This window comes from Cervus canadensis, chromosome 19, assembly GCF_019320065.1.
Source record: "Cervus canadensis isolate Bull #8, Minnesota chromosome 19, ASM1932006v1, whole genome shotgun sequence".
Taxonomy (NCBI): Eukaryota; Metazoa; Chordata; class Mammalia; order Artiodactyla; family Cervidae; genus Cervus; species Cervus canadensis.
This window is the reverse complement of record NC_057404.1, coordinates 59,988,041-60,015,764: the sequence shown is the minus strand read 5'-3', so window position 1 is coordinate 60,015,764 and position 27,724 is coordinate 59,988,041.

The following is a 27,724-nucleotide window of genomic DNA, read 5'->3' as shown; positions in this document are numbered from 1 at the left end:
GCACTCAGGGGCAGGAGGCAGTGGCGTCCAGGAAGGGGCGCTGGTGTAGCGACTCAGGGGCCTCACCATGGTGGATGCCTCACCTGCAATGGTGTGCCCCCCAACCGGGAACCCTGGCCACCCCTGTATGATTATCAGGTATTTACAATTTGGAGAGTTATAAAATGATTCAAAGGCAATCAGATCATCTCCCGGAGGCTCTAGCATTCCACTGAAAAAATATCTAGTAGTTTCTTTAGTTTATTATGAAGTCTTAAAATTTTCTCTATAAAAGATACCTGATAATTCCTGTAAAAGCTATCTTCTAAAAAGAACAGTTGTTAAAAGAATATCCCATTTATGCCTAATCATGTTGTTGTGTTGCTTGGTTTCTTCTAGCAGCTGAAAAGTTCAGTAAATAATCAGAAATTATTCATGAAGAGTATTTGTTTAATGCTCATTTAGACATTATTATGTCACAATTTGTTTTCAGAGCCCTTCCTACATTTGCATAGAGATGTATGAGAAGACTCGAACAGGGCAAGAAGGAGCGAGAAAGCAACACTGGGTGCAGTGGTAGAACAACCTGGATGAAGATGGTGGGGGGATGAGGTTCTAAGTACACATCTGTGGCTTAAATTCACTGAAAAAAAAAAAAAAACAACCAACAACAACACAATTTAATATACATGCGAGTAAATAGAATATGGTGGTGTTTTGCAAAGAATTATTGAGGAACATTTAACTTTTGGAGTGAATGAGATGACTTGCAGGTACACAGAACTACAAAACCTCAAAACAGTAATCCACATAGTGATTCAGGTCTAAGAAAGCTTTTGAAATGAAATATCATATTTTCTGACAGAAAAAAAGGACCAACTTACAAGGATGTCATTGAAGATCAAGTAGGATTGGCTAAATGGTTATTGAGATCAAATGATAGGCAGAGTGCATATTTGGAGAAGGGATTGAGTGTGTGGTTGTGTATGCGTGCATGTGCACGAGAGAGAGAAAGAAAGAGGAAGCGTGAACAACAGAGCACTTACTGATGCAAGCCTGTGGCTTGGTTACCCATGAGCGCAAAGGATGTACTCACAAAATAGATCCACAGGCATAGAAAAGAAATATATGTTTACCAAAGTGGAGAGGAGAAAGGGAGGTGTAAATTAGGATTGACATATACACACTACTATATATAAAACAGAAAACAAACAAGGACCTACTGTATGGCACAGAGAACTCTATTCAATAGCTTATAAAACCTATAATGGAAAGAATCTAAAAAGAATCCTTTCCAGGAATATACATATATGTTTATATCTGTATATATACAAATTACTGAATCACCTTACTGTAGACCTGAAACTAATACATTGTTAATCTTTCAATAAAAATTTTAAAAATGAATACACATTTGCTAAAATATATGTGTGTATACATATATATGTGTATATGTATGTGTGTACACACATATGTATAATATATACACAAACATATACATACATATATACATAAACACATGTGCTTATTTTTTAAAATTAATTTATTTATTTTAGTTGGAGGCTAATTACTTTACAATTTTTAGTGGTTTTTGCCATATATTGACATGAATAAGCCATGGGTATACATGTATCCCCCACCCTGAACCCCCCTCCCACTTCCCTCCCCATCCCATCTCTCAGGAGCATCTCAGTGCACTGGCCCTGAGTGCTCTGTCTCATGCATTGAACTTGGACTGGCGGTCTATTTCACATATGGTAATATACATGTTTCAATGCTATTCTCACAAATCATCCCACCCTCGCCTTCTACCACACATGCACTTATATGTAGAAGTTTCAAAAAACAAAACACATAGTTATTTCAAAAGGCACAGTTGTTATAGTTCATGATTTGGCTTTTTTCTCTAACAATCTTTTTTTTTTTTGTACTTTATGCCTTTGAGCAATTCTGTTCAAATCTGTAAACTTCTATAGCAGTTTCTACTAATCTATGTAAAATGACACTTTTGAATTATCCTTCTTCCTGAAGAATTATTGAAAACATTAGAATTGATTTTATTGTCACTCACCAAAATATAGCATCTACCTGCTATGCTGTCCCTCTGCTCTTGAGTTGTTTCTGGAAATGGCATATTTAAAAGACTAATTTTAGTTTCATTTATCTAAAGTAATAAGTGGGACAGTGGGACTTTCTGACAATTTCTATTTTAATATAGCAGAAATTTGAAGAATAAACAAGTGGGCAAGAGAAATGCAGACTATGTATTGTAATCAGACTTTAAAAATTTGATGTTTCCTTAATTAAGACCTCCTTTATAAATTAGCATTGGGCTGTTTTAAGAATTCTTGTTGTCTAACAAATATAAAACAAAAGGAGCAAATGAGTACTTTTCTAAATGCTGTAATGTTAATAGCAGAGTCTACCAGTTCTGTCTGGGGTTATTTCCATCAAGCATTTGAATAAATGTTCTAGAAGAAGAAAAACACAGTAAGATCATAATTTCTATGACTTTGAGGATGACAATAAGGGCTGGAAAAGTAAAGACATAAAAAATACAAACTGATAAACCATGAAGCTAAATGAATCTTTATGAGAGGAGGTCTGTGTATGTCAATTAAGAAATATCTTTTTGGTTTAGGCTTTATTCTAAATGCTGGAAATATGGAACAGTAGAAGATGTGTCATCATAATTGTTGGTAAATTTCCCAGTACTTGTAATGGCCCCACTTGACTTCATCTTAGTAAGTGATAACTACAGTAAAGTGCTTTGGATATTGCAGGTTATATACAGACATTTTGGTACTGCAGGAGTTAATACCATGGTATCTATAATCCTCTCTAGAAGATACAAAAGATACAATGGCCATTACTATGAAATGAAAATAGCAGGTAAATAAAATCATTAGAAGATTCATAGTAAAGATCAGAAGGGAAAGTTTCCAATTTTTTTCTATATTTTTTAACATGTCTATTAATTAATATATACAGTAGCCCAAGTAAACTCTAAGGAACATAATGGCAACCTGAAGGAGGCAACAATGGAGAGGAAGAAGGAATGCTGTGAGAGGCAAAACGATGGAAAAGTATGAAGAAAATACACAAGGTTGCTAACACCTATGTAACTATGCGTTGTTTTTATCATGTTTAAAGCAGAGTATGTGGTAGTGATAATCTTTTAACTTTTCAGAAAACAGTGACAATAAGAAACCAGTATATCTTTAGTTGTGCATACTTGCCCCAGACCAAAGAAATTTGAGTGAACTGCTCTTGTGAATGACTATTCAGCAGTGAGACTATCAAGAGCCCATTATACAGAGTGAAGTAAGCCAGAAAGATAAAGACCAATACAGTATACTAAAACATATATATGGAATTTAGGAAGATGGTAACAATAACCCTATATGCAAAACAGAAAAAGAGACACAGATGTACAGAACAGAATTTTGGACTCTGTGGGAGAAGGTGAGGGTGGGATGTTTCGAGAGAACAGCATCGAAACATGTATATTATCTAGGGTGAAACAGATCACCAGCCCAGGTTGGATGCATGAGAAAAGTGCTCGGGCCTGGTGCACTGGGAAGACCCAGAGAGATTGGGTAGAGAGGGAGGTGAGAGGGGAGATCGGGATGGGGAATACATGTAAATCCATGGCTGATTCATGTCAATGTATGACAAAAACCACTACAATATTGTAAAGTAATTAGCCTCCAACTAATAAAAAATAAATGGGGGAAAAAAAAGAGAGAGAGAGAGAGACAGGGTTTGCCACAGCTGCAGACTGCCCTGACCCTAGAGAGTTAAGTAAGGAGTGGAGCAGGCAGTCTCCTGGAGCCTGTCTGTCTCTCCCCAATCTCCTTTTGATGGACAAGACTGTTTCTCTTCTCCAGAAGAAGGGTTCCACAACTGATTTTACTCTGATTTCTGTGGTGTAGTCCTATGCCATGTCTTGTCATATATTCACTAGAAACACTAGAAAGTAAAAACAAATAAACAAAAGTGCCCTCAGTTTTCCCATTCTGACAACAATGATAGAAAAAGGATTTTTCTTACCATTCAAAGCATTGCTTATGTTAAATCTGCTGCTGTTAAATCACGTTCTATGACATTACACTATTTTTTTCCCCTTCCTCTTATCTGTTTTAGAAAACTCAGCAGTGGCCAGAGGACTGGAAAAGGTCAGTTTTCATTCCAATCCGAAAGGAAGGCAACACCAAAGAATGTTCAAACTATCGCACAATTGCACTCATCTCACACGCTAGCAAAGTAATACTCAAAATTCTCCAAGCCAGGCTTCAACAGTATGAAAACCAAGATGTTCAAGCTGGTTTTAGAAAAGGTAGAAGAACCAGAGATCAAATTGTCAACATTTGCTGGACCATCAAAGAAGCAAGAGAGTTGCAGAAAAACATCTACTTCTGCTACATTGACTACGCCAAAGCCATTGACTTGTGGATCACAACAAACTGTGGAAAATTCTTAAAGATATGGGAATACCAGACCACCTGACCTGCCTCCTGGGAAATCTGTATGCAGGTCAGGAAGCAACAGTTAGAACTGGACATGGAACCACAGACTGGTTCCAAATCAGGAAAGGAGTATGTCAAGGATGTATATTGTCACCCTGCTTATTTAACTTACATGCAGAGTATATCATGTGAAATACCAGGCTGGATGAAGCACAAGCTGGAATCAAGATTGCTGGGAGAAATATCAATAACCTCAGATAAGCAGAAGATACCACCCTTAGGGTAGAAAGTGAAGAAGAACTAAAGAGCCTCTTGATGAAAGTGAAACAGGAGAGTGAAAAGTTGGCTTAAAACTCAACATTCAAAAACCTAAGATCATGGCATCCAGTCCAATCACTCCATGGCAGATAGATGGGGAAACAATGGAAACAGCGACAGACTTTATTTTCTTGGGCTCCAAAATCACTGCAGATGGTGACTGCAGCCATGGAATTAAAAGACACTTGCTTCTTGGAAGAAAAGCTATGTCCAACCTAGACAGCACATTAGAAAGCAGAGACATTACTTTGCCAACAAAGGTCAGTCTAGTCAAAGCAATTGTTTTTCCAGGAGTCATGTATGGATGTGAGAGTTGGACTATAATGAAAGCTGAGTGCTGAAGAATTGATGCTTTTGAGCTGTGGTTTTGGAGAAAGCTCTTGAGAGCCCCTTGGACTGCAAAGTGATCCAACCAGCCAATGCTAAAGGAAATCAGTCCTTAATATTCATTGGAAGGACTGATGTTTAAGCTGAAACTCCAATACTTTGACCACCTGATATGAAGAACTGACTCATCGAAAAAGACCCTGATTGGGATAGCTGGGAAAGATTGAAGGTGGCAGAAGGGGATGACAGAGGATGAGATTGTTGGATGGTGTCACTGACTCGATGGGCATGAGTTTGAGTAAACTCTGGGAGTTGGTGATGGACAGCAAAGCCTGATGTGCTGCAGTCCATGGGTTGCAAGGAGTAGGACATGACTGAGCGACTGAACTGAACTTCTCTGTCCACTCCATTTCATTTTTGTAGAGTTCTCTACTCTTATCATGAATCTTAAGTTGTCTTCCCTTAGGGTTTTCCCTGAGCAATTTTTTTCAGTTGGAGTTCACTGTAGAAAAAGTTTTCTCTAGCTAGCATAAGCAGGAAGGGATTTACTACAGGGTATTAAATTACCTACAGAGTCATTGAGAAAGACTAAGAAACAGATTCAAGGTTGAGCTTTTAGGAACATCTTCAAGGACACAAAAGGAAACACTGTCCCTTAAACCAGGAAGCCATTTGTTCAAGTGTGAAGGTGCCACCAGTTCATCTACTGACCCCAGAATGGAGCCCCACTACTGCAGTCATGAAGCTAACATACACATGCTACATGATCAAGAAACTGCCCCAATGGAAAATATGGTGCTTCCAGATAGTTCTTAAAACTGAAACATCATACATTGTGTCAGAATTACCCTCAATTTACCCTCACTTTCTAATTTCAGAGAGGGCCATCCAGTTGGTAGAACCCAAATCATACTGGAATCCAAAATGCAAAGGAGTATGGAAAATGTAGTTTTACCCATCTAGCTTCTGAAGTAAGAATGGCATACTAGAATAGAATGAGTTGTATGTATATTTCAATGGCTACTCAATACCCAGGTACATTTTTCTATCCACACATAAATGCTAGCAAAAATTCAATATCCCAAAAAAAAAAAAAAAAAGATAGTCTAAACAGATAATTAAATAATGGGCAGAGAACCCAATTAGACATGTCTAAAAGGAAGACATATAAATAGCCAACTGATTTATGAAAAATGCTCAAATCACTTATTATCAGGGAAATGCAAATCAAAGCCACAATGAGGTATCACCTCTTGGTAAAATGGCTATTGTCAAAAAAAAAAAAAAAAGATGAAAATTATTGACACAGTACCATTTTTCTAGATTCTGTATATATCTGTTAGAATCAGTATTTATAAAACAGCAAAATTCTGTAAAGCAATTATGCTTCAATTAAAAATAATTAAAAAAATTATTGACACAGATGCAGAGAAAAATGAACCCTTGTGCACTGTTGGTGGAAATGAAAATTGGTACAGCCATTATGGAGAACATAGAGGTTCCTCAGAAAACTAAAAATACTCCCATATGATCCAGCTGTACATACCCTTTCTGAGTATATGTCAAAAAGAAATGAAAGTAGTATCACAAAGTTAAATCTGCTCTTCCATGTTCAATGCAGCATTATCCACAATAGCAAAGATATGGAATTAATCTAAGCATCAATCTACAAGTAAATGGATAAATAAAAGCTTGAGAGAGGGGGATCAAGGTGGCAGAGTAGGAGGATGTGGAACTCATATCCCCCTGCAAACACATCAAAAACACATCTACGTGTGGAAGAGTTCTCACAGGAAATTAACTGTAAATGGATAGAAGAACTCCTACCCAACCAAAGCTGCACGTAAGATTTCCATATAACTAGGTATGATGTCAAAAAAAGAGGCACTGGGCCAGGATCTGCACCACTGGGAGAGGTCTATAAGGAAGAGAAGTTAGTGGGCAGGATGAAACACAGTCTTTGCATCTCAGTCCTGGGGTTCTGGGGGGAGGAGACAGGCCCCCTTGGCTGCTGAAAATTCCTCTAGGACAGACAAAAGTGCTGGAGAAGCCTAGACTCTACTCACGAGAAGTGCGCATGCGCTGGCTTGCTGACAATCAGAGCAGAGAGAGCTTCACTTTGGTAGATTCTACTGTGCCACACTTCACAACCAAAAGGGGCAAACACCCTCAGCTCTGCTTATTCCATATCACAAGACAGGGGAAGATATTTTGTTTAGCTGTGCATGGATAGACCAGGGTGCCTGAGGTGTGTCCTGGGCAGGACCTCAGAGACCATTGTCTGTACCTGCAAAGGACAGATCTAGCAATGTGGATGTTGTCAGAATGTATGTGGACAACTCCTCAGGAGTGCACAGTGGCTACGTGCTCAATCTCACGCAGCCAGGCCCTGGGAGGGGATTCATCTAACTACACATAGACACCCTGGAAGGTCTAGGCTGTGGTCCAGATGGAGTGGTGATAGCTATTGTCAGCCCACTGAGGAGTATGCAGGGGATAGATTTCCAAGCTAGAGCACCTAAGCTCCACCCACTCTGCACTGCACACTGGATCTGGGGCAGACAGGTCCTGGGAAGAAACTGGCCACAGAGGCAGCACAGATCCCTGCAGCTGCAGTGCCTTGATTCCCAGCCCTAGACTACTTCACAACATAGCCTTGCTCAAGTCGGGAAAGGAGGATGTCAAGGCTGTATATTGTCACCCTGCTTTTTTAACTTATATGCAGAGTACATCATGAGACATGCTGGGCTGGATGCAACACAAGCTGGAATCAAGATTACCAGAAGAAATATTAGTAACCTCAGATATGCAAATGATACCATGCTTATGGCAGAAAGTGAAGAATTAAAGAGCCTCTTGATGAAAGTTAAAGAAGAGAGTGAAAAAGTTGGCTTAAAACTGAACGTTCAGAAAACTAAGATCATGGCATCTAGTCCCATCACTTCATGGCAAATAGATGGGGAAACAGTGGAAACAGTGACAGACTTTATTTTTTTGGGGCTCCAAAATCACTGCAGATGGTGACAGCAGCTATGGAAGAAAAGCTTTGTCCAACCTAGACAGCATATTAAAAAGCAGAGACATTACTTTGCCAACAAAGGTCTGTCTAGTCAAAACTATGTTTTTTCCAGTTGTCATGTATGAATGTGAGAGTTGGACTATAAAGAAAACTGAGTGCTGATGAATTGATGCTTTTGAACTATGGTTTTGGAGAAGACCTTTGAGAGTTCCTTGGACTGCAAGAAGATCCAACCAGTCCATCCTAAAGGAAATCAGTCCTGAATATTCATTGGAAAGACTGATGCTGAAGCTGAAACTCTATTACTTTGGCCACCTGATGCGAAGAACTGACTCATTTGAAAAGACTCATTTGATGTTGGGAAAGATTGAAGGCAGGAGGAGAAGGGGATGACAGAGGATGAGATGGTTGGATGGCATCACCGACTCTAATAGACATGAGTTTGAGTAAGCTCTGGGAGTTGGTGATGGACAGGGAAGCCTGGCATGCTGCAGTCCGTGAGGTCACAAAGAGTTGGACACGACTGAGCAACTGAACTGAACTGAGATTGAGGATGGACACAATGGAGAAATACACAACATTGGCCTGGCCTGCTTTTGAGCAGAATCAAAAGCCTGCATGGGCAGTACCTAGGTTCTCTGTGACCACAAAGGCCTCTCTAGCTTCAGCAAGCAAATACTTTGGTGCAGGGTACACACTCAAAGTTAATGGTCCCTGACTGAGCCCAAACTTTAAGACTTCTACTCAAACAACTAGAGAGTAGACCCAGCGCCTAGCAGGGCAATGGCAGCCACTGAGGAGAAAGGAAATCCTGTCTAACACCCTGCACAGGCTCTAGATTCTACAACACCAACTACACCCCCTGACAAGGTGATAACATCCAGCGTGCCCAGAGGAAAGACATGTCTGGCATCCAAACCAAAACCATCCCTTGTACCAAAAACTGGACACACCCAGTCTACACAAGGATGCTTCCACATAAAAGCACGTCTTCAGGACCACAGTAGACTGCTCTCACACCTAAGTTTACAGAGCCTATGAAAATTAAGTAAGATTAAAAAAGTAGAGGAACTACTACCAACTAAAAGAGCAAGAGAAGTCCCCTGAAAGGAAAATAATGAAACAGAGATCACCAGTCTATTAGACTCTGAGTCCAAAAAGGAGGTAATAAAAATGCTAATTGATTTAAGAAAGATTATTAATAGAAATGCAGATCACTATAACAAGGACCTAGAAACTATGAAGAAGAACAGATAAAAAATAGATAATTCAGCTGCTGAGATAAAAGCCAAATTGGAATCAATGAAGAGAGAAAGGGATCAAAATGTATTTGAAGAAATTATGGCTAAAAACTTCCCAGATCAAAGAAGGAAGCACATATTTAGGGACAGAAAGCACAGAGGGTCCCAAACAAATGAATCCAAACAGACCCATACCAAGAAATATGATATGTAAAATGGAAAAGGTGAAAGATAAAGAGAGGGTTCTAAAGGTAGAAAGAGAAAGAGTCAGTTATAAGGATACCTCCATAGGGCTATCAACTGATTTCTCTGCAGAAACTTTGCAGGCTAGAAGGGAGTTGCATGAAAGTATTCCCTTTCTCCCTTGATTTGGGAATCATCCTCGGACTACTTTGCCTTCTTGCTTTTCTTTTTCTTTGGAATGGTTTAGTCAGTGCCTCCTGTACAACATTGTGAACTCCCATCCATACTTCTTCAGGCACTCTGTCTACCAGATCCAATCCCTTAAAACTATTTCTCACCTCCATTTTATAATCATAAGGGAGTTGGTTTAGGTCATATCTGAATGGCCTAGTGGTTTTCCCTACTTCCTTCAATTTAAGCCTGAATTTTGCAACAAAGGGCTCATGCTCTGAGTCACAATCAGCTCCAGGTTTTGGTTTTGCTGACTGTATAGAAATTCTCTATCTTCAGCTGCAAAGAATATAATTAATCTGAATTTGGTATTGACCAACTGATGATGTCTATGTGTGGAGTCATCTCTTGGGCTGTTGAAAAAGGACGTTTGCTGTGATCAGTGTGTTCTTTTGACAAAACTATGTTAGCCTTTGCCCCGCTCCATTTTGTACTCCAAGAACAAATTGGCCTCTTATTTCAAGTGTTTCTTGACTTTCTACTTTTTCATTCTTATATCCTATATGGAAAGGTCATCTTTTTTGGTGTTCTAGAAGGTGTTGTAAATCTTCATAGAACTGCTCAGCTTCAGCTTCTTCAGCATCAGTGGTTGGGTCATAGACTTGGATTACTGTGGTCTTGAATGGTTTGCCTTGGGAATGAACTAAGATCATTCCGTCATTTTTGAGGTTGCACCCAAGTACTGCATTTTGGACTTTATTGTGTCTGAAAAATGAAGGCTACTCCATTTCTTCTAAGGGATCCTTGGCAACAGTAACAGATGTAATGGTCATCTGAGTTAAGTTTGCTAATTCCTGTCCATTTTACTTCACTGACTCCTAAGATGTTGATATTTATTCTTGCTGTCTCCAGTTTGATCACTTCCAGTTTACCTTGATTCATAGATCTAACATTCCAGATTCCTATGAAATATTATTTTTTAGAGCAGCAGACTTTACTTTCACCACCAGACAAATCCACAACTGAGAGTCATTTCTCCTTTGGCCCATACACTTCATTCTTTCTGAAGCTATTATAATTGTCCTCTGCTCTTCCCCAGTAGCATATTGGACACCTTCCAACATGGGGGGCTCATCTGGTGTCATATCTTTTTGCCTTTTTATACTGTTCATGGGATTCTCCTGGCAAGAATACTGGAATGGTTTGCCATTTCCTCCTCCAGTGGGCCACATTTTATCAGAACCCTCCACTGGGACCCACAGCATGGCTCATAGCTTCACTGAGTTAGGAAAGCCCCTTCACCATAACAAGGTTGTGATCCGTAAAGGGGAGCCGAAATTTAAGGGATAAAAAAATAGATATTTTATGTAAACGGAAATGACAGGCAAGGTTAGCAATATTTGTATCAGACAAAAAAAGACTTTAAAACAAAGGGCATAAAGAAAGACAAGGGCATTATATAATGATAAAGGAATCAATGTAAGATGATATTACACGCATTAACATATACACACCCAATATCAGAGCACCAAAATTATTAACATTCCACTGACATTAAAGAACAGATCCTCCAAACAGAAAATTAATAAGGCATGATGTGGATTTTTACACCAACTGTACTTTATATGATATCTACACTACATCCAAATAAACACCCCCCCCCCCCAAACAGAACACACACACATTCTTTTCAAACACTCATGGAATATTCTATAGGATAGACCACATACTATGTCACAAAATAAGCCTCAACAAATTCAAGAGGATAGAAATTATCTCAAGCATCATTTCTAATCACTCACTATAAAACTAGAAATCAAACACAGAAAGAAAACAGGGGACAAAATCACAGGGTTACTAAACAGTATGCTACTAAAAAACCAATGGCTCAATGATGAGATAAAGAAGAAATCAGAAAGTAACTTGAAATCAACAAAAATAAAAATATAATCCTACAAAATCTGTGGGCTACAGCAAAAATCAGTCATAAGGGGGAAGTTTACAGAAATACACACCTTACTCAAGAAAGAAGAAAAGCCTCAAATCAATAACCAAACCTATCATCTAAAAGAGTTATAAAAAAGTGAAAACAAAGCCTGGAGTCTACAGGAGAAAGGAAATAATAAAGGTCTGAGGAGAATAATCAAGGTTAAAAAAAATTAAAAAGATGATGAAAAACCTAGAGCTGTTTTTTTTTTTTTTTAAGAAAAGCAGAATTAGAAAACCTTTTACCAGACCACCAAGAAGAAAAGAGGGAGGACCCAAATAAACCAATAAATGAAAAAGTAGAAATAGCAGCTGATGTCACAGAAATACAAAAATAAAATAGAATACCATGACCAGTTATAGGCAAACAAATTGAACACTCAAAGAAGAAATGAACAAGGTTTTGTGAATATACAGCCTTTCAGAATTGAGTCAGGAAGAAACAGATAATTTGATCAAACTGATCACTGGAAGTAAAATCTTATCTGTAATTTAAAAAAAAAAAAAAACTTCCTGCAAACAAAATTTGGTTGGCTTTACTGGGTAGTTCTAAACATACAAAGAAGAACTTATATTTATCTTTCTCAAACTCTTCCAAAAATTGAAGAGGAGGAAGCACCCCCAAATTTTCTTTGTGAGGCTGCCATCACTCTGATACCAAAACCACACAAAGACACCACGAGAAAAGAAAACCATTGACCACCATCTTTTACGAGCATGCGCACTAAGTCATCAACAATTGGCGACCCCCTGGACTGCAGCTCGCCAGCCTCCTTTTCCCACAGAATTTTCCAGGCAAGAATATGGGAGTGGGTTACCATTTCCTACTCCAGGGGATCTTCCATATCAAAGGATTGAACCTGCATCTCCTGTGTGGCTGGCGGGTTCTTCACCACTGAGCCAACTGTGAAGCCATCTTTTTGAATAAGGATGCTAGCAAACTAAATCCAATAAATGCAAAAAGTATCATACACTGTAATCAAGTTGGACTCATTCCAATGTTACAAGGATGGTTCAACAAACACAAGTCAATCAGTGTGATACACCATATTAACAAAAAGAAAACTATAAAACACACGGTCATCTCAATGAAAACAGAAAAGGCGTCTGACAAAATTTACCATCCATTCATGATAAAAACTCTCACCAAATTGGATATAAGGAGAACGTATCTGAATCTAATAAATCTAATAAATCTAAAGACAATTTATGACAAACCCACAGCCAACATAGTACTCTATGGCAAAAGTTGAAAGCCTTCCTGCTCAATTCAGAAAAAAGGCAAGGTTACCTATTCTCACTAGAAAAAAGAAATAAAAGGTATCCAGATTGAAAAGGAAGAGGTAAAACTGTCACTATTTTCAGATGACTGTTTAGATAACCCTAAGTCCCCATACAAAACTATTAGAACTAGCAGCATTTGGCAAAATAGCAGGATACACAGAAATCTTTTGTGTTTCTTTATACTAACAACAAAATATCCAGAAAAAGAAAGTAAACAAATCAATTCCATTTAAAATCACATTAAGTGATTGATTCAAAATGATGGAATAGAAGAACATGTGCTCATCTTCTCCTGAAAGAGCACCCAAATCACAGCCATCTGTTGAACAAACATCAACAAGAGAATGCAGAACCCACCAAAAAAGAAAAAAAAGATATCCCACATCCAAAGACGACAGAAAAGCTGTAACAAAATGGACTTCCACAAGACTAGGGAAAACAGAGACTCCACTCCTGGAGGGCACACACAAAAATGCTTTGCATGCACCAGGACCCAGGGGAAAGGAGCAGGGACCCCACAGGAGACTGAACAAGACCCACCTAGGGCCACAGGAGAAGCAAGAAGAACTAAAATCATGTAGCCTCCAGAATGAAGACCACAATCCCAGAAAGCTAATCAAAATGAATAGGCATAGGACTATGTCCCAGATGAAGGAACAGTCAAATCCCCAGAAAAGCAACTAAATGAAGTGGAGATAGGCACCCTTCCAGAAAAAGACTTCAGACTAATAATAGTGAAGATGATCCAAGATCTCGGAAAAAGAATGGAGAATATGCAATAAATGTTTACCAAAAACGAGAACAAAAGAACAAACAAACAGAAATGAACAACACACTATAAAAAGTCAATAGCAGGATGACTGAATCTGAAAAAATGGCTAAGTGACTTGGTATACAGAATGGTGGAAATCACTGCTGCAAAACAGAATACAAAGGAAAGAATTAAAAGAAATGAAGGCAGCTTAAGAGATCCCTGGGACATTAAACACACTAACATTCGCATTATAGGGGCCCCAGAAAGAGAAGAGAGAGAAAGGACACAAGAAAATATTTGAAAAAATGTATCTAGGAAAAACCTTAGCCAACGAGGTGAAATACTTCTGTGCTAAAAAGTATAGAACACTGATAAAGGATATTAAAGGTTATTCAAAGAAATGGAACGATATCCCTTGCTCTGGGATTGGGAGTTGCTATACTACCCACAGCAATCTTCAAATTTAATGAATTCCTCTCAAAATATCCATGACAATCTTCACCGAGCTAGAAAAAAAATCCTAAAATTAATATGGAACCATAAAGGATTGACAAAGCATTCTGAGTTAAAAAAAAAAAAAAAAGCTGGAGGCATAACTCTTCCAGATTTTAGATAACACTACAAAACTACAGTGATCAAAACTGAGTGGTACTGGCACAAAAAACAGACATATAGATCAATGAACAGAATAGAGAGTCCAGAAGTAAACCCACACACCTTAAGTCAAGTAATCTACAACAAAGGAGGCAAGAATATACAAAGGAGAATAGACAGTGTCTTCCACAATTGGTGTTAGGAAACCTGGAAAGTTATATGCAAATCAGCAGAAATTAGAACACTCCTTCATACCACCTACAAAAATAAACTCAAATGGTTTAAAGACCTCAGTTTAAACAAAGCACCATCAAACTCCTAGCAGGAAACATAGGCAAAACATCCTGTCAATAAATTGTAGCAATATTTTCTTAATCGGTCTCCCAAGGCAAAAAATAAAAATAAACAAATGGGACCTCATTAAAATTAATACAGAGTGAAGTAAGCCAGAAAGATAAACACCAATACAGTATACTAATGCATATATATGGAATTTAGAAAGATGGTAATGATAACCCTATATGCAAGACAGAAAAAGAGACACAGATGTATAGAACAGACTTTTGGACTCTATGGGAGAAGGCGAGGGTGGGATGATCTGAGAGAATAACATTGAAACATATATATTATCAAGTGTGAAACAGACCGCCAGTCCAGGTTGGATGCATGAGACAAATGCTCAGTGATGGTACACTGGTATGACCCAGAGGAATGGGATGGGGAGGGAGGTGGGAGGGGGATTCAGGATGGGGAACACATGTAAATCCATGGCTGATTCATGTAAATGTATGGCAAAAACCACTACAATATTGTAAAGTAGTTAGCCTCCAGCACTAAAAATAAATGAAAAAAATTAAAAGCTTTTTCACAGCAAAGAAAACCATCAACAAAATGAAAAAACAATCTATAGATTAAGAGAAAATATTTTCAAAGAATGAGACTGACAAGGGATTAATATGCAAAGTATACAAACAGTTCATGCCATTCAATATTAAAAACATCCAAAAAATGTGTAGAAGACCTAAATAGAAATTTTTCCAAAGAAGACATACAGATGGCCAACAGGCACATGAGAAGGTGCCCAACACTGCTAATTGCTGTTGATCAATCACTCGGTCATGTCTGACTGTTTGAGACCCATGGACTGCAGAATGTCAGGCTTCCCTGTCCTTCACTATCTCCCAGAGTTTGCTCAAACCCATGTCCATTGAGTGGTGGACATCCAATCATCTTATCCTCTGTCACCCCCTTCTCCTCCTGCACTCAACCTTTCCGAGCATCCAGGTCTTTTCCAATGAGTCAGCACTTCACATCAGGTGGCCAAAGTATTGGTGCTTCAACATCAGCCCTTCTAATGAATATTCAGGGTTGATTTCCTTCAGGATTGACTGGTTTTATCTCCTTGCAGTCCAAGGGACTCTCAAGAGTCTTTTCCAACACCACAGTTCAAAAGCAATTCTTTGGTGCTTGGCTTTCTTTATAGTCCAACTCACATCCATACATGACTACTGGAAAAACCATAGCTTTGACTATACAGATTTTTGTCAGCAAGCTGATGGCTCTGCTTTTCAATATGCTGTCTAGGTTTTTGTTGTAGCTTTTCTTCCAAGGAGAAAGTGTCTTTTAATATCATGGCTGCAGTCACCATCTGCAGTGATTTTGGAGCCCAAGAAAATAAAATCTGTCACTGTTTCCATTGTTACCCCATCTATTTGCCATGAAGTGATAGGACTGGATGTCATGATCTTGGTTTTTGAATGCAGAGTTTTAAGCCAGCTTTTTGACTCTCCTCTTTCACTTTCATCAAGAGGCTGTTTAGTTCCTCTTCACTTTCTGGTGGTGTCATCTGCATATCTGAGATTATTGATATTTCTCCCAGAAATCTTGATTCCAGCTTGAGCTTCATCCAGATAAGCATTTTACATGATGTACTCTTTTTATAAGTTAAATAAGCAGGATGATGATGTATAGCCTTGACATACTCCTTTCCCAATTTTGAACTAGTTCATTGTTCCATATCTGGTTCTAACTGTTGCTTCTTGTCCTGCATATGGGTTTCTTAGGAGGTGGGTAAGGTGGTCTAGTCTTCCCATCTCTTGAAGAATTTTCCACAGTTTGTTGTGATCCACACAGTCAAAGGCTTTAGCATAATCGTTGAAGCAGATGGTTTTTTTTTTTTTTTTTTTTTTTTTTTTCCTTTTTTTGGTGGCAATTTGTTCTCTAGTTCCTCTGTCTTTTCTAAATCCAGTTTGTACATCTGGAAGTTCTCAGTTCATGTACTGTTGAAGCCTAGCTTGAAGGATTTTGAGCATTACTTTGCTAGTATGTAACATGAAGGTAATTTTGCAGTAGTTTGAACATTCTTTGGCATTGCCCTTCTTTGGGATTGGAATGAAACTGACCTTTTCCAGTCCTGTGGCCACTGCTGAGTTTTCCAAACTTGCTGGCATATTGAGTTCAGCACTTGCACAGCATCATTTAGGATTTGAAATAGCTTAGCTGGAATTCCATCACCTCCACTAACCTTGTTAGTAGTAATGCTTCCTAAGCCCCACTAGAGTTCACAATCCAGGACGTCTGGCTCAGGTGAATGACCACACCATCATGGTTATCGGGGTCATTAACTTTTTCGTATAGTTCTTCTGTGTATCCTTGCCACCTTTTCTTAATATCTTCTGTTTCTGTTAAGTCCATACCACTTCTGTCCTTTATTGTGTCCATCTTTGTGTGAAATGTTCCCTTGGTATCTCTAATTTTCTTGAGGAGATTTCTAGTCTTTCCAATTCTATTGTTTCCCTCTATTTCTTTGCATTGTTCATTTAAGAAGACTTTCTTATCTCTCCTTTATATTCTTTGGAACTCTGCATTCAAATGGGTATATCTTTCCTTTTCTCCTTTGCCTTTCACTTCTCTTTTTTCTCAGCTATTTGTAAGGCCTCTTCAGACAACCATTTTGCCTTGTTACATTTCTTTTTCTAGGGGTTGATTTTGGTCACCACCTGCTGTACAATGTTATGAACCTCCATCTATAGTTCTTCAGGCACTCTGTCTATTAAGTCTAATCACTTGACTCTATTTGTCCTTTCCACTATAAAATCATAAGGGATTTGATTTAGGTAATTTCTGAATGGCCTAGTGGTTTCCCCTACTTTCTTCAATTTAAGTCTGAATTTTGCAATAAGGAGTTCATAAAGAGTCACAGTCAGCTCCTGGTCTTTTTTGCTGATGGTATAGAGCTTCTCATAATTATTAGAGAAATGCAAATCAAAACAACAATGGTGTATCACCTCACATTGTTCAGAATGTCTATCATCATAAAGTCTATAATTAATAGACCATAATAAATGCTGGAGAGGGTGTGGAGAAAAGGGAACTCTCATACATTACTGTTGAGAATGTAAATGTAAACCTCCAGTATGGAAAACAATATGGGGCACCATTAAAAACTAAGAAATAGAGCTACCATATGATCCAGAAGTCTTGGTCCTGGGTATATATCTGAAAAAAATGAAAACATTAATTCAATAAGATACATGTACCCCAGTGTTCATAGCAGCACTATTTGCAATAGCCAAGACATGGGAAAGACATGGAAACAACTCAAGTGCCCATTGACAGATGATTGATGCAAGAAGATGCAGTGTATATACACAAATGGAACATTACTCAGCTATAAAAAGAATGAAATATTTCCATTTGAAGTGGCATGGATGGACCTAAAGAACATTATACTTAAGTAAGTTGGACAGAGAAAGGCAAATACAATATGATATCACTTACATGTAGATGAATTAAAAAATGATGAATTCAAAAATGAATTCAAAATGAATTCAAAAATGAATTAAAAAATTAAAAAATTAAAAAAAATAATGCAAATAAATGTTTATACAAAACAGATTCAGAAAACAAATTTATGGTTATCAAGGAGGAATTTGATGAGAAAGAAATTAGTATGAAATTAACAGATGCAAACTACTATATATAAAATAGATAAGCAATGTGGAATTACCATATAACAGAGGGAATCCTAGTATCCTATAATAACCTATAATGGAACATAATCTGAAAAAAATTAACTAAATCACTTGGCTGTACACCTGAAACTAACACAATATTATAAATCAACCGTACTTCAATTTTTGTTTAAATAATTGTATTTATGTTGATTTACAATGTTGTGTTTGAGGTGTATAGCAAAGTATGTATATGTATAGTAGCTTGTATCTGTTAGTCTCAAACTCCACTATCATAGTCATGAACTCCCATGATGGGAGAATAGCACATTCAAATCACCACCAAGGCCAGACGCCCCTACCCTTTGTGGGCCTGCTCACCAGCAGAGCTTCAGGGGAGAGTCTCCGTCTCACTTTTATCTTCCAAATCTTGCAGAGGTGCACTTGCTTTGTGAAATTACATCCCAAACAGCAGTGTCCAAGTAGAACATGGTGTTCCTCATTTTCAAGTTTCTGCAAAGCAGGGCAGAGTTTGGAGTAGATGTGGAGTGACAGTTTATGACATTTACAACAGGACTCTTATTGGCTCATGTACTCTTTCAGGGATCTCACCCACTCAGGAGAATTTAGTTATGGTCCACAAACACTTGATACCAGATAGTTCAGAATTAGATTTTCTTTTTGGATTTTAGACATCTAAAGCACTTGCATTTATTGTATATTACTAATATCAACAGCAGGATTTAAATAGCACCCCATAACTGAATAAATACATTAACATTTCTACAGCAACAGCTATAAATAATCATACTCCCGGGGTAGAGATTTTTTAAAGTTTAAAGCAATTTGCCAGACTTTGCTTACAAATGCATTTGCAGAAAACTTTGACAACTTTTCAGTTTTCAGAACATCTGAGATTTGGAATTATAGATCTGTACCAATTATTGTTGATAATTCTCTATCAGTACTTCCAGTCCTGAGGTGTATATCCTTATATGTTTATCTCTACTCCTAACCTTCATACATAGAAAACTACAATGTTTTTCAAACTGAATTCAGAATGAACTATTCTTCAAGTGTTCTCTGACTCGGTGAAAGGCGTCAACTTCTACCTATTTGTTGAACCTGGAAACCCATATGTCATCCAAGAAAATCCCTCTCTCTCATCTACGTTCAGAATTATTCAAGTCCTGTCAATCTTACTGCCAAAATCTCTCTCCAACATACTCACTGCTTCCCAACACTGCCACCACCTTTTGTGTTCAGACCACTAGTGTATTTTACTTAGATTATGTGAAACAGCTTTGTGTCTTCTGCTGCTGCTGCTAAGTCACTTCAGTCGTGTCCGACTCTGTGCGACCCCATCCCTGGGATTCTCCAGGTAAGAACACTGGAGTGGGTTGCCATTTCCCTCTTCAACGCATGAAAGTGAAAAGTGAAAGTGAAGTCGCTCAGTCATGTCCGACTCTTCGCGACCCCATGGACTGCAGCCTACCAGGCTCCTCCGTCCATGTATCTTCTAGCCTCCTGTATTTATTCTCAAGGCAATGACACAGGGATCGTGTCACTTCCGTACTTCTAGCACTTCCTATTTCTTTCCTAGAGACTGTTCTCCCACAGGAAAAAGTCAATCTTGTAAACAATGTTTGTAAGAGCCCTCTGCCTATCACTCCACTCTGACAATCTATGCTCCAGAACCACACTGCACTCCTAGAAATTTGAATTCATCCTGCTTTCCTTCACATTGAATCTCTTTTTTTCTCCTGGAACAACCTGGGCAGCTAAAAGTAATGCTTTTAATTCAGAATAGGCTATTGGATAACTTTTGTCTTGGATTTCTCTTATTTTGAAAGCATTTTCAAAAAAGTAATTTCAACAAAAAAGAGATTCAATGTTCCCTACATAACAAATTTTGTTTAATTCTGACAATGAGGGATAAAAGTGAGATTAGTTAAATAATAAAATAAGATTTAAAATGGGGACCTGTTAGAAAAACATTTTATTCCAGCTATGTAGAAGTCAGTCATCAAGATCATAAATTAACAAGCAATTACTTAGTGTAGAAAGGTAATATCAGCTGAGCCTGATAGCCTGACAGTATCCCCATTACTGATCCACATGACTTGATGCTAGGCATGCAGGCAAGATTGGTGCAGATTCTAGGGAGAGAGAAATGGAGAAAACTGGTCATTTCTATTCTTCAACCCATAAGACAAGATAGGGCTTGTAGACAGAAAGCAGAAGCTAACAGACGTTGAGGCAACTTTATCAAAATGAGGATAACTAAGCGCTGCTTTGGGGACTGAAAAAAAAAGTAACATAGGCTTGAGTGTGGGAGGGGCGCTCTCCTCCCTTCCGCTCGGAGAGGAGGCCATGGTGGAGGAGCACAGCCGAATCCCACCCTGGAGAAAGATCAGGAGGGAATGCAGAGGTGGCCTCTGGGATGGGAGGGAGGCTAGGCAGCAGAGGGAGACTAATGAACCAAGGAAATTCAAATCTGTTAAATGTGGCTTCATTTGTAAACTCTGTTTTAGGAAGCCTGGGGACATTCTGGTTACATAAAGATAAAGTACTTAAAGTAATCTCAGATCCCTGAAAGTTGACAATTCTCCCTGAGAGGAATATAAAGAATTTATGATTTCCTTTAATAAACAATAGAATACTGCCAGTTTTCCTTACAAGTTAAGAGAAGTTTGGATTTTACCTTAGAGGTAGGTAAAACTTTACCAAAAGGAAAAAGAACATTAAAAATTATTTGGGTAAAAGAAACATTTGTTGCTCAGTTGCTGTCATGTCCAGATCTTTACAGGCCCATGGACTGCAGCACACCAGACTTCCCTGTCCTTCACTATCTCCAAGTTTTCTCAGATTCATGCCCATTGAGACTGTGATGCCATCTAACCTCTGCTAACTTCCTCTTCTTTTTGCCCTCAATCTTTGCCAGCATCAGGGTCTTTTCCAATGAGTCAGGTCTTTGCATCAGGTGGACAAAGGATTGGAACTGCAACATCAGACCTTCCAATGAGTATTCAGGGTTGATTTCATTTAGGATTAACTGGTTTGATCTCCTTGTTGTCCAAGAGACTCTCAAGAATCTTCTCCAGCACCACAAGTGGAAGGCATCAATTCTTTGGTGCTCAGTCTTCTTTATGGTCCAACTCTCACATCCATATATGATTACTGGAAAAACCATAGCTTTGACTTACAGACCTTTGTTGTGAAAGTGATGTCTCTGATTTTTAATATGCTGTCTAGCATTGTCATAGCTTTTCTTCCAAGGAGCAAGCATCTTTTAATTTCAAGGCTGCAGTCACCTTCTGCAGTGATTTTGGAGCCCAAGAAAATAAAATCTGTCACTCTTTGCAATTTTGCCACGTCTATTTGACGTGAAGTGATGGGACTGGATGCCATGATCTTAGGTTTTTGAATGTTGGCTTTAAAGTGAACTCTTTCACTCTCCTCTTTCACCCTCTTCAAGAGACTCTTTAGTTCCTCTCCACTTTCTGCCATTAGAGTGGTATCATCTGCATATCTGATTTTGTTGATATTTCTCCCAGAAATCTTGATTCAAGCTTGTGATTCATCCAGCCAAGCATTTCACATGATGTACTCTGCATATAAGTTAAAATAACAGGATGACAATATGCATCATACTCCTCTCCAAGTTTTGAACCAGTCCATTGTCCCATGTCCAGTTGCATACTGATTTCTCAGGAGGCAGGTAAGGTGGTCTGGTATTCCCATCTCTTTAATAATTTTGCACAGTTTGTTGTGTTCCACACAATCAAAGGCTTTAGCATAGTAAATGAAGCAGAAGTAGATGTTTTTCTGGAATCCCCTTGCTTTCTCTATGATCCAGCGAATGTTGGCAATTTGATCTCTGGTTCCTCTGCTTTTTCTAAATCCAGCTTGTACATATGGAAGTTTTTGGTTCACATAATGCTGAAGCCTAGCTTGAAGAATTTTCAGCGTAACCTTACTAGCATGCAAAATGAGCACAATTGTATGGTAGTTCTCACCATTTTTGACACTGCTCTTCTTTGGGACTAGAATGAACACTGAGCTTTTCCAGTCCCGTGGCCACTGCTGAATATTCCAGATTTGCTGGTGTATTGGTGCAGCACATTAACAACATCATTTTTTAGGATTTGAAAAAGCCCAGCTGGAATTCCATCATCTCCATTAGCCTTGTTTGTAGCAATGCTTCCTAAGGCCTGCTTGACTTCAGACTGCAATATGTTTGGCTCTAGGTGAATGACCACACCATCAGGGTTATCTGGGTCATTAAGACCTTTTTTTTTGTATAGTTCTGTGTATTCTTGCCACATCTTTTTAATCTCTTCTGCTTCTGTTAAGTCTTTACTATTTCTGTCCTTTATTGTGTCCATCTTTGCATGAAATATTACCTTGATATCTCCAATTTTCTTGAAGAGATTGCTAGTCTTTCCCATTCTGTTGTTTTCCTCTACTTCTTTGCACTGTTTGAAGCATTACAGAGAATAATAACCATTTTACCAGATGATGGTAGATGCAATAAAAATTGTACAAATGATTGATTATTAGACCTGTGGAGTATAGATTTAAGTGTGAAAATATTCATTTTAGTTTAAACATCAGTGGTCCTAATTAAAAGAAAGTCTCTGAATTTCAGAAACTAGCACTAACTCCCATCTATTTACACTGAAAATAAAGCTTTCACATCCAAATTTAACCTCATATCCACCTTCTCTGAAGACAGAAGTCAGAGGTTTCCTGGCATAGAAGTTAATGTCCCGGAGTATGTGTCAAGTTAGAGCCCTGATTGTAACTCAAATGCTGCCGTGTGACTCTGGGAAGGTTAATTAGCCTCTGTGTGTCTATTCATTTGTAAAATACTACAGTTGGATTAGAACATGTCTAAAGTTCCTCTGTTTCTTAAAGTCTGAAGGCACAGAGTCTACAGTGAGCAGAAAATATTCACTGAGTTGACATGTTGTACAATGCAACTTTGCTGGCAAGTCAGACAGCAGGGAAAAAATCCTTCAAATATAAGGGAATTTCTGAGCTGTGATAAAATGCAGCCACATGCCTCATGAGCAGTAGTCTCTTGCTTTCTGCATACATATGAGGGTTCATCAGATCCCTTGTGATACTTTCTCAGCCCCAGGAAAGGGAAGTTTTTGTGTAGTGTCTTTGCTGACCCATTAAGAAAATCTGTTCCATGACTGGTGTCTTTAGAATCACATCCTTTATATCACTGAAAGCATGTAGCTTCCAAGAAGGCTGTGCTATATGTATTCCCTTCTCATCCCAAGCCAATTGTTAAATGCATTCATTTGTGCAGGCATATATGTTCATGTTGTGTGTAAGCAAAAGTTAACACCACAGACATTTAATCAGTACACCCTCTGTGGTAGGCAGAATAATGACCCTCCAAAGATGTCCACATACTAATCCCCTCTATCTGATATTCTCCATGGCAAAAGAGATTTTGTAGACACCGTGAAGTTAAGGAACTTTAGATGAGAGATGACCCTGAATTTTTTTAGTATGCTCAGTGAAATCACAAGTGTCTTTATAGGAGGGAAGCCAGAGTGTCAGAATCAAGAAAGGAAAGGGGTGATGGAAATCAGGTATTTGAAGATGCTACACCATTAGTCCCAGAGACCGAGGAAAGGGTCACAAGGTAAATGTGGCCTCAAATAGCTTGGAAAGATAATAAAATGGATTTTTCCCTAGAGCTTTCAAAAAGAGCACAGATTTGCTTAAATCCTTTAGCCATTTAAGACAAATATCAGACTCCCATTCTCCAAAACTGTAAATTAATAAATTTGTATTGTAAATTAACAAATTGGAGCCATTAAGTTTGTAGCAAATTGTTAGAGCAGCAAAAAGGAATCTCTATGCCCCCTAATAACAGTATCTATAGAAATTAGGCAAATACCATCAACTCTCCCCATTGCGCAGATAGAGAACTGAAGGATCAGTGATATCTGTATATTTTCTATACAGTTTAATTAATGAGTTTCCCCAAAGTTCAATTTAGGAATCAATGAAAGTAAGCCTATTTGTATTAAAGCTCATAAATCGGATCAACTGCATGAAAGTACTGGATTGTTCCACAAGACAGTGATGATCCTATCATGAGTCATGTGCTTTAATGGATGTTCTGCTAAGAAATATCTCCTTCTAAATTAATATGAGAGCTATAAAAGGAGCCCCGTGAAAACAAACAAGGGCTATTATTAAAACAAACCGTGTGCCAAATCTTTCTTGACAAAACAGACATTTCTGTCTTCTAGACACAAAAAAAAAGAGCTGTGGAGAAAGGATAAATGTTCAGAAAGTGTACATTATTGTTCTTTAAACTGCATTGTGAGGAACCAGCTCTGAAATACCTGTCTTGGATAACCCAGAAGAAGCAGCACTTATAATAATTACTTCAGTCTAACATGATTTGAGGAAGTTTTTCTGACAATTCTTGACCAGAGGACTAGAATCCTCCCTGGGAAAACCATTACCAGGTCTAGAGTCTGGGATAGAGCCAACCAGGCCTTAGGTAATTGACATGTAATAGATTTTCTGAAAAGAATGTAAAATAAGAGTTTCATTCTGTTTCTTTAGAAGTAAAAGTCAGATATTTAAAAACTTTTAAAAATGCTTAAGAGAAAATACTTAGCAAAATGCCTATACAACATATTTCGTATATTGCCAACAAACTCTACTATCTGATGCTGACTTTAATTATATTCAAGTTTTCCTATAAGGTCACAGAAAAGGCATGTCCTTTTTCAGACAAGAGCATGACCAAATTTCAGATGTCAAAATTTAAAGGATGCACACACAGATACTGCTTTGATCTAATAAAGGAAACTACCATATAATATAACTTCTATTCTTAAAAAGCTAATAGTTAAAATGTGTTTCTTCCATGTTAATTTAAAACTTCCAAAAGAAAAAAACCTTTCTATTTTTCTATTACTTGTCTTGTGCCTCTCTTTATCATGTTCTATGTACAGAATCACATACCATCTAAATAACTTTGAGCACAGTGCTTTAGTCTTAGTTTCCTTGCCTGTGAAATGGGGATTATAATATCAATTACATAAGGTTGTTGTGAGGATTAAATAGGATAATTATAAGAAATTGCTTAGCATGACTTGATTTCACATCAAGATGCAAACCAAAAGTTCCAGGTACATCTCCCAGAAAATAAATGTAAATATACAATAAACTGGAAAGGACAAGGAAGGATGCTGATACTTATTAAATTTATCAAATATATTATAATTGTTTTTCTGAATAAAATGTTGACAAATCAGATGATCATCTTTATCCAAGAAAGAAGACTAGCTGATTCTCTACCTCCTATAGCTATAACATATTCAACTTATAGCAAACCATCAGGGCCCTGAATCTGAATGGCTGTCGTTCTCCAAGATTCACAGTTCTGGCTTCGTAGGAGACGTCCCTGATTGGAGCTGGCAGGGAAGAGACATAAGATAATTGACAGAATGAGTCTGCATTTAACAACCCCAAGTAATGCAATGAATTTTTAATTTCACAGATCTCAAGTTCACAAATGTTAACATGGATAAGTGATTGTGGTATGCAAGTGGTCAATGGAATAATCCATTCAGTTCAGTTCAGTCGCTCAGTTGTGTCCGACTCTTTGCAACCCCATGGACTGCAGCACGCCAGGCCTCCCTGTCTATCACCAACTCCCAGAGTTTACTCAAACTTGTGTCCATTGAGTTAGTGATGCCATCCAACCATCTCATCCTCTGTCGTCCCCTTCTCCTCCCGCCTTCAATCTTTCCCAGCAGCAGGGTCTTTTACAATGAGTTAGTTCTTTACATCAGGTGGCCCAAGTCTTGGAGTTTCAGCTTCAGCATCAGCCCTTCCAATGAATATTCAGGACTGATTTCCTTTAGGATTGACTGGTTGGATGTCCTTGCAGTCCAAGGGACTTTATCAAATGTGAAACAGATCGCCAGTCCAGGTTTGTGCATCAGACAGGGTGCTCAGGGCTGGTGCACTGGGATGACCCTGAGGGATGGGATGGGGAGGGAGGTGGGAGGGGGGTTCAGGATGGGGAATACTTGTACACCCATGGCTGATTCATGTCAATGTATGGCAAAACCACTAAAATATTGTAAAGTAATTAGCCTCCAATTAAAATAAGCAAATTAAAAAAAAAAAGTCTTCTCTATCACCACAGTTCAAAAGCATCAATTTTTCAGGGCTCAGCTTTCTTTATAATCCAACTCTCACATCCATACATGACTACTGGAAAAACCAGAGTTTTGACTAGATGGAACTTTGATGGCAAGGTAATGTCTCTGCTTTTCATCATGCTGTCTAGATTGGTCATATCTTTTCTTCCAAGGAGCAAGTGTCTTTTAATTTCATGGCTGCAGTCACCATCTGCAGTGATTTTGGAGCCCAAAAAGATAAAATCTGTCACTGTTTCCACTGTTTCTCCATCTATTTGCCATGAAGTAATGTGACTGGATGCCATGATAAGAGTTTTCTAAATGTTGAGTGTAAGACAACTTTTTCACTCTCCTCTTTCACTTTAGTCAAGAGGCTCTTTAGTTCTTCTTCGCTTTCTGCCATAAGTGTGGCATCATCTGCATATCTGAGGTTATTTCTCCTGACAATCTTGATTCCAGCTTGTGCTTCATCCAGCTCAGCATTTCTCATGATGTACTCTGCATATAAGTTCTTTCAGAATTTTCCACAGTTTCTTGTGGTCCACACAGTCAAAGGCTTTAGCCTAGTCAATAAAGCAGATGTTTTTCTGGAACTCTCTTGCATTTTCGATGATCCATCGGATGTTGGCAATTTGATCACTGTTTCCTCTGCCTTTTAATCCAGCTTGACCATCTGGAAGTTCACTGTTCACATATTGCTGAAGCCTGGCTTGGAGAATTTTGAACATTACTTTACTAGTGTGTGAGATGAGTGCAATTGTGCAGTAGTTTGAACATTCTTTGGCATTGCCTTTCTTTGGGATTGGAATGAAAACTGAGATTTTCTAGTCCTGTGGCCACTGAGTTTTCCAAATTTGCTGTATACTGAGTGCAACACTTTCACAGCATCATCTTTTAGGATTTGAAATAGCTCAACTGGGATTCCATCACCTCCACTAATTTTGTTCGTAGTGATGCTTCCTAAGGCCCACTTGACTTTGCATTCCAGGATGTCTGGCTCTAGGTGAGTGATCACACCATCATCCAGATCACATTATCTGGGTCATGAAAATCTTTTTATATAGTTCTTCTGTGTATTCTTGCTACCTCTTATCTTCTGCTTCTGTTAGGTCAATATCGTTTCTGTCTTTTATTGTGCCCATCCTTGAATGAAATGTTGCCTTGGCATCTCTAATTTTCTTGAAGAGATCTCTAGTCTTTCCCATTCAGTTGTTTTCCTCTATTTCTTTGCATTGATCTCTGAGGAAGGAT